The following is a 17,366-nucleotide window of genomic DNA, read 5'->3' as shown; positions in this document are numbered from 1 at the left end:
ACATTTTCATTGTTTTTGGACTTTGCGTGTGTGTGTGTGTGTGTGTGTGTGTGTGTGTGTATACACGTGTGAACGTTGCCTTTTCTCACATGCTTATCTGAAACAATAGCCGGCGTGTGGCTATATTTGTACCAGGAGGGTTCCGGTCTGAAGGGAGGAATGTCACCTCCCAGGGCTAGGCAGCCTGAGGACAGGACCCTGAGTCAGGAAAGCCAAGATTAGCTGTTGGAGCAAGCCCGCCAGAGTTGCCGCCTTCTGCCCTCCTTCACAAAAGGTCTTGGATGAAGATGAAGCAGCTCTATCCTGTGGGCCTCCCCACTGTGGGACCCCCCCCCCCACGCCCTTTTGGAGCAGTGCCCCCAGCCTTGGCTTCTGTTCTGTGGGTATCAGCAGCTGAAGGAAATCTGAGCACTCCTGGGCCTTTTTGTTTTTTATTTTTATTTTTGGTGGAAAGATGTGTGACTGTTGACTTTGGGAATGGCAGGGCTGGTTATTTAGATAATTTTCACTTAAAAGAAAACAGAAAAGCCTTTGACAAATTCCTTGGAATGTGACTGTCACATGTTTTCAACCAAAATCTTTTAAAGACTTTTCCAAACAAGCATCACAATCTTGTCCCTCCCCTGCTACTCCCCATCACCCGGGGGTTTTCAAAACAAAAGCACAACAGGAAGTGGAGTGCGCAGGTGCCTAGTGTGTGCAGCCCTGCACAGCTGTGACGTGCCCTGGCTGACGGACACGGAACACTGCGCCGTCTGACCCGGAGGCCAGGGCCCTCCTCTTCTACTTGCGAATCCCACTGCCACTAGTGTGAGTTCCTTAGGGTGCTTCGGAAAATAGGAATCTGCCCAATTTGTTGGACTCTGTGTTTTTGGTAGCTTGAAGATGACGGATCCGGGTCAGGAAAGCATCTTTTTGCTAAGGAGTTAGAGCCACATGGTTCTTCTCTGGCTGGGGGGTTGATCTTTTCACAACCAAATGGCATCCCACAAGAAGAACTGAAAACAACATTGCCTCTAGATTGTTCCTTTGTCGGGGTGGGGGGAGGGAGAGAGGGAGATTATTAAGAGAAAACCTACACTGTCTGTTTCTAGGAGTGTGCGTGTGTGTGCTTTGTGTCATGCGTGTGCCCTCACGTTCAAGGCTGAGATGGAGAGCTGACAAGAACGCAGCCCCATCTCAGGATTGCACCGATTCAGAAACAAGCACATCCTCCCCACTGAACTCTACTCATTCTAATCAGTATAATTAGCTAATTTAAAAGTACTTGAATCAGACTGCCTGCAACTATGGTAAAAGCCCATTAATTCGAAGCCCACTAATTCAAAACTTAGAGAAAATCACAACTTAAGATAATTCGTGGTATCTGCGATTCTCACTCCGTAGAAATATTCAAGATATTCTTCCCTTCAGGTCGTTTTCAGGGTCATATGTGTAAGAGGGATCTAGTTTAAAACGAGTACCTTTTTCAAATAAAAGGTTCAAGATAGTACGGATCCCTTCACCGTGCCTTCGGCAGTTCTCATTTGTCGGGCTCTTCGTGTACAGGATGAACTCTGGTTCTCTGTCTACTGTGGGAATGTTGGGTATGGCGGCTTTTCATTCTCCTCCTTTATTTGCTCTACGAATAAAATAGTTTGTGAACTAAACTGCAATTTAAAGTAATATAACTGTATATCTTGCTAAATAGTCTGTAAAGCAGATGTTTCGCTGTAAGACCGGCCGCTCCCATCATTCGCCCCCAAATATTCAAACATATCGAGCTTTTCCTTTCACAGGCTGTGGGCGGTGAGTCTCTCTGGAGCAAGAATTTTCCTGACAAAGATATCCTAACAGCGCAGCACACCCCCTCGGGCTCAGTGCCTCAACAGTTGTCCCACTGTACTGAGCTATGTGACCGTTGCCCAGTGCCTGCCCTTCGCCCGCCCCCAGCCCAAGTATTAACACAGATATTCAAGATTGGGACAAATCCCACAGCTGCTTATGCCTCCCAATCTGTCTCCCCTTACGGATGCCACTTTCCCAGGCCTGAACACACCTGCTCTTTCACTCTGTGGTCGTGAATTTGTGACAGTGGAAACCCTGATATGTGCAACTGAGCTTATAGACAAGATTACTGTGAAATGGATTAATTTTGGTACCACTTTAAACTGTGCTCGTAATTCATGTGTGGACCCATGTCAGCTGGGAAATCTGTACATTCAGTAATATGTCAGGATTTCACTGGAGCCTGGGGGCAACAAACAAACGTACTTCTGATTTCTTTCTCTCTCTCTCTTTTTGTAATTGTTGGGTTTAGCTGTTAAGTTTGTCTCTTTCTGTACCAGAAGATAATGAATAATAATAAAGAGCAAATGGTATTCATTTGTGTTCTGTCCTCACCCATCTTGGATCCCTGCTGACTCTCAAACTTCCATGGGGCATGGATGGTTGTGGGCCAAACTTGTTTTTCCGAAAGTCAGGCTGTAGATAAGGAAACAGCCCAAACCAGTTTAGAAGCAGGAAGCAGAGAAGTCCTGGTTCCTAAAGTTTGACCCATACGTGTAAGATGATCTGCTGACCCATCCCGCTGGGATGAGGTTAGTAAGGTCTGTCACAAATCATGTTAACAAGTTCCCTGTCACCTGATCCCTGGTTACTAATAGAGGTGTCCTTTACTAGAAAAGATGTCCTGCTTGCTTTCAGCGCTGGGGGAGGGGTGGAAAGGAGAAATTTCTCTGTGCCCTACATAGGGGGGACATAATACTCAAGTTTTGCCCTGGCTCAGCTTCCTGAATTCTGAGGATGGCAGGAGTACAAGACTGTCCAGAGGGCGATGATGCCTTAGCCTCCCCTTGGAGGAAGTGTGGTCTTAGCCCCGAGCACTCCCAGCTGTTGCGGTGGAGTGAGGTATGGCCATGGGAAGTTGTTGGTGAAAGTTGTGCCCATCCCCAGTAATGAAAGTAATCCACCCTTTAATAGGAAAAGTCATGGCAGTGATGAGACAATGGCAGTGAAATTCAGGGCCTCTTTCAAGGATTGAACGTGGAGGCTCAATGCCAAGAATGACAGCCAGAGGCCTTAGGTTCTATTCTTATCCCGAGCTGGCTTATTGAGTGATGCCAAGCTTCTGGAGATGCTGGAAAGTCAAATGAAGACTCTTCAGGCAGACTCCAGCGCACACAGATGGGATCATGTTATGAACATAGGTTTTGAACTTTAGGCTCTTTTTGTTAGAAACTAGCACTCTAGGCAGCCGCTTAGGGTTCCAGCCTAGTCCATGCAAGGGAGCTAATACATGAGGTCTTGGGAAGGTGGGACCCCTCTTTTCACCCTTCCCCCAGACCCCATCCTGTACCATGGCCACACCCTTACAGCAGTTGGCTTGAGATCTCACAGAATGAAGGGACTGAAGGGCAGTGGGGAGGAGCCACGAGCTGTGCTTGGAAATGATCAAAGCCAGAATTTATTGAGCACTTAGTGTACGCCAGGCCCTGTAGATGCATTAACTGAGATGATCCTCCCAATAAACCCGTGACATCTGAGGGAAGCAAGGCCCGAAAGGCACGCCATTCGACCAAGGCCTCCCAGGGAAGAATTGCCGGCCTCATCATGTGAACCCCAGTCTGTCCAGATTGTCCCAGCGCAGGCCACTCATATGGCATGGCTGGTCTCCTTTGGAGATCACTTTGCTTCTGTTTTCTTGTTGACTGCTCATCCTCCCAGCACACCCCCCGCCGCTTCCTGCCCAACTGTTAATTCCACAAGGGCAGAGACCATGTATATCTTTTTTTGTTCTCACCACTTCTTCCCCAGAACTCAGCACAAAGGCCTGCAGACTGGATGGTTTAAATGACAGAAGTGTATTGTTTCCCATTTCTAGAGGCTGGAAGTCTGAGATCAAGGTGTCGGCAGGGTTGGTTTCTCCTGAGGCCTCTCTCCTTGGCTTGTAGGTGGCCGTCTTCTCCCTGTGTTTTCATGGGGTCTTCCCCGTGTACATGTCTGTATCTTAATCTCTTCTTATAAGGATACCAGTCATATTGGATCAGGGACCACCCTATTGACCTCATTAACCTTAATTACCTCTTTGAAGACCCTACCTCTCTATATAATCGCATTCTGAGGTACTGGAGGTCAGTATTTCAACATATGGACTTGTGGAGGGGGGACACTCTATTCATGGCAGGGGGAGTCTTTGTTGCCCCTTCTCCCAACCCTGAGCACATCATACACACTCTGGAAAAGCTTGGGGGTGGACATCATGACTTCTCTGAGATGCCGACACAGACAGGGGCACCTTGCCATTCTCAAACCGTGCCCCAGAGCAGATTCTTACTTGCCACAGATGGATGGGCCTGGGACAGCTGCTGAAGGCCCCCACAGGGCAGGTGGGGTTGGGAGAGGCGAAGTGGGCTTCAGAATGGTTTTCCCAGGGTCTCTCTGTGGAGAGTGATGGGAGAACCCAAAGCCTGAAGCATAGACAAAATATTTGTGCCCTCTCAAATTTTTTTAATAGACAAAACATGTTGTTTTCATGAATCACAAGCCTAGCAGCTCCAGTAACAGTGGCTTTCAACAATTTCTCTGAAGAGCTCAAACTGTGTAATGGATTCAGTTTCACCGGGCTTTATGTGCTATAAAAATAGAGGCTATAGAGGCTGGGTAACGTTCATATCAGGCTGGTTACACTTAATCACAGAAGCACAGTGGGTGGGCTGGTTGATGCCAGCATCCCAGAGTCCTGGGGCTGACCGGGCATAGAGGGAGGGGTGCTGGCAGAGCACTGTGTCCCCCAACCTGGGGGTGTCCCTGCTTCCACCCAGGCCATGGGGCTCCGGAAGGGCCCTACCTGTTTGGAGCTCTGGGCCTAGCTTGGTCGGGGAGGCATGAGGCAAGCCATAGCCACAGAGCATGTGGAACTTTCTGCTAGGTGGGAGCCGGGGGCTGCCAGAGAAAGCCTTCCTGAAGAAGCCATATCCAACCTAAAGCTTGAAGGATGAGTAGGAATCAGTCAGGCAAAAAGAATAGAAGACAATTAAACCAGGCAGAGGGAGAACATGTGAAGAGACCTGGAGGCTAGCAAGGCCATCATGTTTTTAAGGCAACAGGAGAAGCCAGGGTAGCAGAAGGGGAAAGACTTGTGCCAGATGAGACTGCAAAAGGTAGAGGGAAGTCAGTCCATGTAGGGCTCCCCAAGCCACACTCAGTATTGTAGTCTTTAATGATAGTGGGAGCAAGAGGCCATGACCACGCCTATTATACTGGCAACAATCTCTCTGCCTGCTGTATGGAGAACGGGCTCAACACGATCAAAGAGATAAGGTAGGAGGCTATGGCAGTCATCCAGGCAAGAGATGGTGATGGGATTGGCTAGGTTGGTGAGAGAGGAGACGGACAGAAGTAAACCACGGAGAAGATGTTTCTTCAAACACTGAATTACATGTTTAAGAGGTTGTATGAGGGTTCTCCAGACACAGAACCCATATGAGATATATTGATAGATATAGAGATATAAATATATATCTCTATAGATATCTATCTCTATATAGATATAGAGATAGATATAGAAAGAGATGGATGTATTGTAAGGAATCGCCTCAGGCAATTGCAATTATGGAGCCTGGGAAGTCCCACAATATGCCCTCTGCTAGCTGGAGTCCCAGGAAAGCCAGTGGTGTGAGTTCCAGTTCAAAGGCAGGGGAAGATCAATGTACCAGCTGAAGTAGTCAGAGAGAGGGGCAGAGGAAGCAAATTTCCCCTTCTTCTGCCTTTGGTTCTATTCATAGCCCTTAATGGGTTGTATGATGCCCACTTACATTGGGGAAGGCCATGTGCATTACTCAGTTCACCAATTCAGATGTTGATATCACCCAGAGCACCATCACAGACACATCTAGAAATCATGTTTAGCTAAATATCGGGGCACCCTGTAGTCCAGTCAAGTTGACACAAAAGATTAACCATCGCAGAAGGAACAGAACCATGCATAGTCACTGACTGGGTTGGGAGGGGATTGGGAGGAGTCCCACATGACTCTCAGCTTTGGGGGCTCAGACAGTGGGTTAGATGGTGGGACCATTCTCCACGAAGGTAGAATAGGTTCACTTCCCCTGGAGGAAGAGTAGGCTGCGGGGAGGATGTTGAGTATGTGGTGTGGAGCGTGTCTGAGGGGGACTAAAGAGGGAGGACTAGGGTGAAGCATCAGATAGCAGAGTCATTTGTGTTACCACAAAGATGCTAAATGAAGTCTGGGTATGGGCCCAATGGGCCACGAGAGATGACAGACAGACAGGGGGAACCCACTGGAGTATAGAGTGCTGGAAAGCGGGGGAGGAGAGGGTTTCTAGCAGAAGAGACGAGACAATGATATGAAATACATCCAGGAAATCAAGTAAGATGAGTGAGGTGGGTCCATTGGATCGAGATGCTAGGAGGTCATTGGTGACCTTGGCCTGGGGCACTTTCAGTTGAGTAGTAAGCCAGACTCGAATGAGGAGAGGAATATCTGGGAGGTAAGAGAGTGGAGACAGAGTCTGTGGTGGGGGCAACACTTTCCAGGAGTTGAGAAAGGACGTTAGCATGAGTGAGACCAAACCCCATGGGAGGACAGTGGCATGAGGGAGACGAACACCATGGGAGGACAGTTGGGATTTTTTATGTTTGTTTGTTAGTTTACCATTCAGGTCATTTTTGTTCAACAGTTGATGAGTTCCTACCACGAGTCAGGCAGTGCACTAAGTGCAGGGGCGACAGAGAGAGGTGAGCGAAGCCCACAAGGTCTCTGCCCTCATGGAACTGCTATCCTAGAGCTGAGAAAGATGTGGCAATGTTTCTGGGCTGAAGAGAGTCACCCTCGTGAGGGGAGTAGCCGAAGGCCCAGGAGGATGCAGAGATAGGTCACTGATAGAACTGAAGCCAGGGCCCAAGCTCGAGGGCCACCAGCTCTGCCAGCAGTGGACAGTTCATCCTTTGAAACGAACAAGCAGGATGGTCTTGAGAACAGTGTGCAAATCCCACAGCTCCAGCTTCAAGCTCGAACTCTGCTAGGAGCTGAGTGCCTCACATTCCATGGCCCCTTCCCCATCGTTTTCAGGTGGGATCAGCAAGTCACATTGCCTAGGGCCACACAGCCAGTAAATGAGAAGCCATGGTGGGAGGGGTGGCCGAGAGCAGCCAGACTGCTGGCCCCGTCTTCCAAGAGTGAAGGGCAGGGCAGAGTGGGTCAGGGGCTAGAGGATGTTTGCTGGAACTCCCTTGAGCCATTTCCTCCCTCAGACCTCCTCCTGTTCCCACAAAGACCCTGGGTGGCCAGTCTGAAGACATGGGTTTGCATCTAAGCCCCGCCACTGAACTGGCTAAGTGAACTGGCTCACATCCCGGCTCTCCATGGGCTCCAAATGGTCGATCTGTAAAATGGGGGATACTGGGAAGAGGGTCGGCTTCGTGGATGGGAGAGCTTGTCGTTAGTTTACCGGGACTGTTTCTCACTCACGCAGGGCTCTCCTCTCTGTGTCTTCCCCCAGATCAGAGGCGCTGCGGCTGCGTGTGTTTTTGAGCCGCTCAGCATCTGCACCTTTACAGCAACTTTTTCCACCTCTTCGTTATTGTTGGACATTTTCCTTTGGCCCCCGACTCTCTTGAATTTTACATACATGTCACATTTCAGTCATTGGTTATGGAGACAATTGAAAGCAGATGCAGTGCTCTATGAGGAATCACCTGGCAGGCAAAGCCGAGGACTCTGCAAGCTCAACTTATCCAACCCCATCCCTGGGGAATCAGGAGAGAGGTCCTTCCCCACCCACGACAAGGGTTCCCTGCACCAGAGGCACAACTGACCAATAGGCAAGTGCCTATGCCCTCCGGGTTTCAGAATCTACCGCCAGCTTTGTGTGGAAGGGAGTCATGGGCCAACGGAGAGACAGGAAGGAAGAAGGAACAGCGGGGGCAGCAGCTGCTACACCGAGGTGGGGTGGGGTCTGGGGACAGAGGGCAGGTTTCCTGTCATCATGCTTCGCTCTTGGTCCTGCTCTTGCCCCACCTGTGGGGCAGTCCAAAGTTATCCCTCAGGCCATCAGCCAGGAACAATCACCCTAAACTAGGTGGTTGCAGCTCCCCCTGCCTTGTCCGGGCAGCTGCTCTTCACAGGGGGAAACTTTAGTAGCTGATCTGAAGCGACCCAGAGCATCTCAGCAGCACGGTTCTGCCGGTAGGCTTGTCAGCCGGATCTGGAGCTGTGTCAATGTCTTTAACTCACTTCTGCTGGAGCTGCTCCCTCCCAGACTGGACCAGAGTTCAGGAGGCGTGACCAGCATTTCCACTCAAAGCACGGAAGACTTTTCTATCAATCTGAGTACCCTGGGAAGGCAAAGCTCTAGGGAGCACCCACCACACTCCCAGGGAAGCAGAAGGTGGCAGGATTAAGGGCAGGACCGCCACAAAACAACCCCGTGCTACTGTCGCCACGGACCCATGGACTTCTGGCCCATCTGTTTCTATGTGCCCTCGAGAGCAGGAGCTCCGCGAGGACGGGGACCTCGTCCCTAGCCCCAGTGCCTGGCACCCAGCAGCCTTGACTCAAGGTGGTCACTCTGGATGAGAGAAGCCCACATGTGGAGAGCGAGGAGCTTCCTGTAGCCTCCTGCTGATGGCCCTGTCCCCAGGAGGGGGGGTTCTAAGGGCTCCCCAGGTGGCCCTGCCACTTACTTCCTTCTCTCTCTTTCCCTGGGCCAGCTATAGTCCCTGACGTTTGCTTTCTGTCCTTCCTGTCTTTAAGGAATGGAAGGACAGCTGCCAGGCTCTGTGAGTCCCCCTTCCCTTTCCCCTCTGTCTTGGGGAGGGCCCTGGGGCTCCAGGGATGACCTCAGTACCAGCTGCTTCCAGAAGCAGGAAGCAGAATTGTTTACAGGTTCCTAAGTTTCATTAGCAAGTAGAGAGGAAGCTCCCAGATGCTCGGAAGATCTGGGTTTGCAGCCAAAATCAGGCTCACTTACTGGGGCTTGAGACTAGCCGCCTGAGACTGTGCTGTGAACAGAGCTGGGGGGCAGCAGACCATCGCACCCACTAGCTTTGAAAGGCCTCTCCCATAGCACCCCAACATAAGAAAGTGATAAAAAAAAAACAGCACTGCACTGGGTGAAGAGAGGCTGGAATAGCCCTAACACACTTCCCTGAAACCATGAAACAATTGGAAACAAGATTTTAGCCCAATCTTCCATGTGAGATGGGAAACAGCCTCAGAGCAGAGGAAGCAATTTGCTTAAGATGCCCCAGTGTCAGAGGTAGGAGACACTCCCAGGTGTACTGACCCCGGGCCTGGGTTCCCTCTACCTCCCTCTTCTGCTTGCAAGGGAAGTGGGAGCAGGTAGCAGACATGGCTATGAGACCTCAAGCCGGTCAGGAGTCTGAGGAGTGCGTGGCTATCTGAACAGCTGGGAGAGGCCAGTGGTTGGAAGGTATTGGTGGAGGCAAGTGGTCAGGCAGGCAGACAGACAGACAGACACAAGACAGACGAGGGCAGACAGGCAGACAGGCAGGCAACAGCCCGAGGTGAACACTTGCTCTGTGGGGAGGAGGGGGCTGGATGCCCTGTAGATTTCAACACAAACTTGCATGCAATTATCTGGGTTTGTTTGGTCCCCAGTGAAGGCTCTAAGCTCACCATCACCTTCAGGGAAAAAAGATGATATGTTTTCTTTGGAGACGCTTAGCTTGAAGGGAGGGAGAGCTTTCGCCCCCATCCCTTTCTGTTAATAAAACAGCTCCTATTTTAATAAAGATTGAAGCCCTCCAGCAGACAGTTCAGAGGAAAGAAATACAGAAGATCAATAAACATATGAAAAAATGCTCAGGTTTATTCATAATTAAAGCAATATAAATTAAAACAACAACGAGATAGAGATCATGTTTCACCCATCGCAATGATGCCTTTTAGAAAGTTTCATAATATCTTCTATTGACAAGTCTGTGAAGAAACCAGCACTTTCTTCCCCTTGGTGAGGGCCCCTTGGTGCAGCCTCTTCAGAGGGGACATTGTCAATATTGGTCAAAATTGTCAGCACACGTGCTCTAGAACCCCACAATTCCACCTCTAGGCACCAGCTCCACAAAAACATGTGGACACATGTGCAAAGAGGCATGTCCAGGAATGTTCCCCACTACATTGTTTATAAAAGCAAAAGGCTCTAGACACCCCCCAGATGTCCACGAGCATGTGAATAAACAGGGGTGCAGTCGTGCAGCAAAATACCGCACTGTGTTCAAATGACGTGAGGTAGATTTGTTCTGACAAGGGAGATCCCCAAGGCACATTGTTCACTTCAAAAAGTAAGTTTCAGAACAGCACGTACCTCAGATGTATGATCTCATTTATGTAAAACACTGCAAACATATACACACACACATCTAAGCCAGATGTTCTCTGCACCCCTCCTCCCCACTCCCAGAGTCATCTGTCTAACCTCCATGTGGGAAGACCCTCGGGCTCCCTGGCTCTCTTCTCTGGGATCCTTCCACTGGGGTTTAGGTCTGTTCAGCCCTCCACTCACACTTGGCCATGGACCATCCTCCTGGCCCCCACAAGACTTGCAAGATCACTCTGTACCCACGCTTCTCTAGCTCTTCGGGCCCCGGAGGTTGTCACACCAGACAGTGGGGGATTTGGGGAGTGTTTGGAGTAAGGGTTTGGGGCAATTTCAGAAGGAAATTATGCTGTTGGAGAGAAAAGTTCAGCATGCTAGAGAGACATGGTAAGGGACAAGTTCAAAGTCACACAGCAAATTTAGTCTCCCACAGCCCAGCCATCCTTGGTACCCAATTCAAGAGAGGCAGACAGGCTAAGGTGGTGAAATACCAGGGTTTCTGGGTGGCGCTGGGGGCCCTAGGGATTGGGAAGGAAGTCTCCCCACCCTCTCTGCTTGGTTTTAGGTGGTGGGGTCCTTTGCCATCAGGGGTCAGTTCTTCTGCATACACCTGGACCCGGTGACCCAGGGCCCAGGAAGCCCCACACTGGTCAAGGCCAGTTGGTAGTCAGAGGGGAATCTGATCTGAGGTCAATAGTGCAAGGTCATGCCCATACCTATCCAGCTGACTTGACTGCTCTCACAATCAGCCACCCTGTAGGGAAGGGACCGTAAGTTCCATCCATCGTCCAATGGGGAGACTGAGGTCCAAAGACTTGCCCAAGGTCAAGTCTTGAACTCATGTGGAGGATGGGCAGGGCATAGGGTTGCCAGCTAAAATACAGGGTACCCAGTTAAATGTGAATGTCGGATAAACCATGGATAAATTTTTAGTGTATGTAAGTCCCAAATACTGCATACTTACACTAAAAAATTATTTGTTGTTTATTTGAAATTGAAATTCAGTTGGCATCCTAGATTTTTATCTGTTCAATCTGGCAACCCTGGCCTGCCAGAGACGCGCGGCTCCTGCTTCCCAGGCTCCCGAGTCCCACAGAGCACACTTCTCTGCTCCTGAGGTGGCCCTCCAGAAAGCTCGGATTTCATTGCAGCTGCTCTCCTGGAGCTGGACAGGGCTTCTCCCAGGGTCCTCAGGAATGCAGGCAGGGCCTTTGTCAGCTCTGCTCCGGACAGCTTGTTCCCAGAGCTGGACAGGTGGGGCCAGGGAGGGGGTCGGGCAGCCCACATCTTGCCACCCTCTCTAAGCGAGCCCGGCCCCTCCCCTTCCTCTCCTTTGCCCCTTTCCTTCCTCCCTTCCTCTTCCCCTCCCCTCTTTCCTCCTCTCCCTCCCACCTGGTCCCAGCTGTGCTTGCTTTCTTTTGCAAATAACCTCCTCTTCCCCAGGGGCTCTGGGGCTGTTCCCAAGAGCTGAGGGTTCACCTTTGGTGCTTGTATGAGTCGGGGTTCTCCAGAGAAATGGAACCAATAGGATGTATGTGTATGTACATAAATGTACAGCAAAATTTATTTTAAGAAATTGGCTCATGCCACTGTGGGGCTAGCAAGGCCAAATTTGCAGGGCAGTTCAGCAGGTTGGAATCTTGGGGAGGGGTTGATGCTGCAGTCTTGAGCAGAATTTCTTCTCTGGGAAACCTCGGTCTTTGCTCTTAATGCCTTCAACTGATTGGAAGAGGCCTACCCACATTATCAAGGATTCATAATGTCCTTTACTTAAAGTCCACCAATTGTAGATATTAACAACAGCTACAAAATGCCTTGATAACAACATGGAATAACTGGGGGCCTTAGGCTAGCCAAGTGGACACATAAGCCTGACCCTCACAGAGGTTTCATCAGTAGGGAAACTGAGGGAGAATTTGAACTTAGACCGGGGGGGCAGGGCTGGGGACACTTGGGGCTTCGCTGGCCGTAGGCAGGTCCTTCTTCTCCTGCCCGTCCCTCCTTTGGTTCTCATGGCTCTTGTCCAAGCTGACCCAGGGCATCGAAAAGCCATGTCCCCTGTGTGGGAACTCTGGATTGGGGAAGGCAGGGGATGCTCTGCAGAAGGAGTTTTCTTAAGGGTGCTGTGGCCTGGATTATTAGCCAGAGCTGGCCTTGCAGAAGCCATGATGGGATCTAACCCTGCTTTGGCCACTGACTGACTCTGGAGTCCTGTGCTAGTCTGCCTCTATCTAGAAATGATGCTGGGTGGAGCCTACTTGCCCCCCAGTGGGGTCAAATCAGATGACCCGAGAGCCAGGGCAGTTCTCACAGGCAAAGGTTCCGAGTCTTGTCACTTCTCCTAAGTTGCTTACAGAGTAGCAGGGGAGAAGGCCTCGAACCCAGCCAGCAAGATACAGCAGGAACAGAAGGTGCTGGGTCCAAGGCTTAAGCCCATAGAGGGAGTCTGGCTCCACCCCCATGTCCAGGTGTATCTTCCTTGAGTGCCTACCCCTCAAAGAGCTGATTTGCCAAGTGTCTCCTCTGTGCCTTGCTCCCTGTGCATTCTTGGCCACAGCTTACAAGTGGACAACTGGTTATGATGGCAGGAGGACCCCCTAACATCAAAGAAGACATAGAAATGTCCATGGCTGAAGAGCTGGTTCCTGCAAGCCAAGGGCATAGCTAAGAGCACGTGATCCCAGCAGGTGAGGATCCCCTGTAATGTCCCTTTCCTTGGGTGTCTGCACCTGTGCATGTGTGTTGGAAAACGTGTGGGTGTGGCTAGGCAGACACTCATATATGCATGCATGTGTGTTTGCATGTATGTGTGATACATGTGTGTGTCTGTGCCTTGGTGTGCCTACACATATATTTGTGGTTTGAGTGACAGGCAAGTTGGGGGGAAAGGGATTGATGATGTGAGCATTTTGTAACCTGTGAGGGAGGAGGTTGTGACCAACATCCCCCCGCCCCACATCCAAGCCACCAGTGTGTCTATTGCAAAACATTCAGAAAGCTCAATTTATGAGATCAATCAACTCAACTCTCTCTCCTAACCCTCCAAAGCCTTCTTCTGCCCTTTAGAGTAAAATCCAAACTCCTTGCGATGATCTACAAGATCCAAACAAGGTCATCTCCTCAATATACTTCCTGCTGACCCACTCCACTGTGCCTTTATGCCTGTCCTTATAACACCCCAAGAGTGTTTCTTCTTCACAGCCTTTGTGCAATGTATTCCCTCTGCCTGGAATGCTCTTTCCCCAGATTTTCCATGGCTGGACTCTTTTTCAGGTCTCTGCCTCAATATTGTTTCTGACTTTTCTAGAAGTAATCCCTTCCTTCTGTTATCCTGTTTTTATCATTTTGGGAGCATGTACATCTTGATCTGAATCTACACTGGTGGACTATTTTCTGCCCCTCCCCCGTTCTCTCTACACACACAGATGGTCAGTTTCTTGATTCCTGCCATCTTGTCTCTTGGCCATTGCTGGCTTTTTAATAACCTAGTTCAGATATTGACACTCAGTAAATACTTGCTACATTTTGAATAGACGAAGAAACTGAGACCTGGGATGAGCTGGTAGACATCAGTGAATGGGTGTTGAGTGATTCCTAAGAAGTTGGGAGATCCTATCCTTTTTCTGGTGTGTTCTGTGCCCATGAAGCCTTGGTATAGCCTCTATGGTTGTTCCTGGGTCCTCTGTTCTTCACCCTAGAAATGAAGGGGCAGGGTTCCCAGTCCCTGGGTGTTTCTCAGAAGCAACAGAAATTGGATCTAAAGGCTGCTGGCTCTGCTGCAGTTTGGAATATGCCTGCAACCTGGTCCAAGAAAGTGGTACTGTATGGGGCCCTTGAAACTTGGTGGCTGGGTTGGGTTTGGGAGTACCAGCTCTAGTCTGAAGGTAGTAGGTCGAGCAGGGCCAGATGTTGACTTTGGGGGAAGGATGAAGCTCCTGTGTACTAGGCAGGCAAACGAGGACAGCAAGGTCCAGCAAGAGGTCAGGGCCATTATTTATTTGGCTGGCAGTTCAACCTAGAGCCCAGAATGCCTGAAGCACACATAGCTTCGGGAGTACATATATACTTTACTGTACAAAAGTCCAGGGTGTGTGAAATGACACTTTCTTTTATTAATAAATGAATAAATATATTTATGTTTATATATGTACATCTATATATGTATATTTTCTCTCTCTATATATTTTATATCTATCTATTTCTATAGATAATTATGTATTTCTACATAAAATATATAAAAATAATTATATATAACTATATATAAATATGTAAATATAGATATACATATAAATATATCTATATTTATATCTTAGGGCTGGGACAAGGGTAAGGCAAGTGAAATTCATATGCTCCCTGGTTATTAGGAAATCCAGTCAATTGAATCTGAGTATATTGTGGCCAATCCTTTAAGCTACATTCAATTTGAGTGAGGGAATGTTCTAGAAAAAATGGTGGCTATACTGTTGCAAAGGATACTGGGAAAAGGCAGCCATTTTGGAGAAGAGGAAGACCTGACTGTTCTAGAGAATCACATGAGTCCCTGAGTTCCGTCCTTCTGTAGCCAATCCTTTCAGCTACGTTTGATTTGGGTGAGGGAAAGTTGTAGAAACATGGTGGCTATACTGTTGGAAAGGTTACCGGGGAAAGGCAACTGGGTTGGAAAGGAGGGAGAACTGATGTTCCAGAAAATCACCTGACTTCCATTGTTCTGTAATGAATCTTTTAAGCTACACTCACCATCTGAAGGAATGTTCTAGAGAAAATGGTGGCCACGTTGTTGCATAAGATACTGTGGAAAGGCAGCCATCTTGGGGGAGGAGGGAGACCTGACTGTTCTAGGAAACTACTTGAGTCTGGTAGTTCTGTGGCTGATTCTGTTAACTACATTCACCTTGGATGAGGGCAAGTTGCAGAAACATGGTTGTTATACTGTTGCAAAGGTTACTGGGGAAAGGCAACCCCACCTGAGAGGAGGGAGACCTGACTGTTCTAGGGAATGTTACAATAAATGCTGATATTATTCCATCCCCAATGAATAAAGAGAAAGAGAGCTCCCAGGTCACAGACCTCCTGGGAATGAAAATAAGCCAGAACTATTGAACTGGATTCATGTGTCCTAAGGCTGAACTCAAATCAAGATGCTCCAGCAGGTCAGGTTCATGCCCTGACACTGACGCAGGAGGCGGAGGTGCTATAGGGGGATTTAATTAACTTCTGGATTAATTAACGTTACCTCTTAGGACCAGGGGAGTACACCTTTAAAAACTAGAGTCCTTATATTGCATTTGGAAATTAAATTTAGACATTTAGAGTTAAATTTCTCAATTCTACTTATTTACTCATTATTTATTTTTGAGTAAAAAAGTTAATGGAACTCTTACTGCCTCTGAGAGAACCACAACCTGAAAGAACAAAAAATTCATAATACTGTTCTGTTCATTGGGGGAAAAAATGTAATGTGCCTTAAAAAGTGCATGAAGATAAAAATAACAGTTTTGGAAATAATTAACAGAGGGAAGCTGGGACTTGCTGCAGTTCATAGATTTTCCTAATCTCCATCAAATGTAAATAAAAATCCGATGTTTTACAGTGTATATAATTCTAAATAGAGGGTTTCTAACATTAAAATCAAAAGAATAAAAAGGCAACCCTTTTTGGACAGTTAGACCTGTCATCTGATGGGTGATCATAAGTTATCATTGAGCTTACAGATGTTGTTAAATTAATTCTTATGATATTGATGTGTTAAAATATGTTATCTCAAACAAACAAACAGCACACCCCAGTCACTGATCCTTATTTTGCCTTCAACTCTCTCAAAAAGCTTTTTCTCCTTCTGATCCCAAGATATAGGAAAATCAAGGGGATAGTGTGGAAATTGTTCTAGGAGAAAACTCTCCATCTAATTCCCCATTATAGTCCTGGAGTCTTGTTAACATACACTGTCCTTTTAATGCTATTTTTGAGGTATCTTAGGAAGAAGAAGAAGAAGAAGAAGAAGGAGGAGGAGAAGGAGAAGGAGGAGGAGGAGGAGGAGGAGGAGGACGAGGGGGAGGGGGGAGGGGGAGGAGGAGGAGGAGAAGAGGAGGAGAAGAAGAGGAGGAGAAGAAGAGGAGGGGGAAGAAGAAAATAAAATACTGTGGCTCTGAAGTACTACTGTTCACACACACAAAAAAAATCACACACAAAAAAAATCTGTGTGCACTTTTGAGAAAAAGAAATGTTGTCCTACCACAACAAATGGAGCATGGTGGCAAAGTTCTTATGAAAATCCTTTGGAATCCTTTAGACAGAAGATGTTCCACCTTGCACTTTAACATTTTCTAAGGAACAGAGGAGGGCTGCAGGTCTTTCTCAGGTGACAGGTAAGCCTTAGTTGTCTATTTCCTTCTAAGAATGAGGCAAATAGAAGAGGCAGCCCAGAACGCTGAGTCTGGGTGAGGCCTGTCAGATGGCAGGTTCTGCTTTGGCTGTCCTGCCCGGTATCCTTAAGCACTGCGATTCAGAGGGTCCTACTTTGAGGCACCATCACCTCCGCTTTCCCACTCACTTAGTTCAGGTTTGGGCTTGAGGGTAAGTGCCCGGCTGCCTACCAGATGGGATGAGAGCAGTGGGTGACTGTTCCATGTCCAGACCTTCAGTTAGTGCCCCTATTTTCCACCTCAGTCCTCCTCCACCCTAGCGGCCCTGCAGACTCCAGGTCTGGGTCCTCTCGGAGGGCTGCCGGGAAGGGAGCTCCCTGCTCAGCTGCTCCCCATTTGCTTCCAAGAGCCACGAGCCAAGCAGAGGCCTGCTTTGCTGGGTTTCTTTATCGACACTTTCTGAATTCCACAATCTTGTTGAGCGCTTTCATTCTTCATTGCCTCTCCCGTTATCTTGTTTCTTACGGGTTTATACTATTTTCCTGTCTTTGCTGTCACTTTAATGGAGTCTTAGGTGGAAGCAGTGTCAAAAAGGAGAGGCATGATAGTGTCATGGTTGAGAGCACAACCTCTGGAGTGAAACGTCCTGGGTTCAATGACTGCT

The 17,366-nt window shown here is 48.5% G+C and overlaps 1 protein-coding gene across 1 annotated transcript in view; it reads left to right on the top strand.

Moving 5' to 3' along the window:
* CNGA2 (cyclic nucleotide gated channel subunit alpha 2) overlaps window positions 1–17,366 on the top strand; it is a 38,912-nt gene that overhangs the window by 3,683 nt on the left and 17,863 nt on the right.

This window comes from Globicephala melas, chromosome X (genome assembly GCF_963455315.2).
Source record: "Globicephala melas chromosome X, mGloMel1.2, whole genome shotgun sequence".
NCBI lineage: Eukaryota > Metazoa > Chordata > Mammalia > Artiodactyla > Delphinidae > Globicephala > Globicephala melas.
Note: the sequence above shows the minus strand (reverse complement) of the source record. Positions and strands in the feature narration are given on the sequence as shown.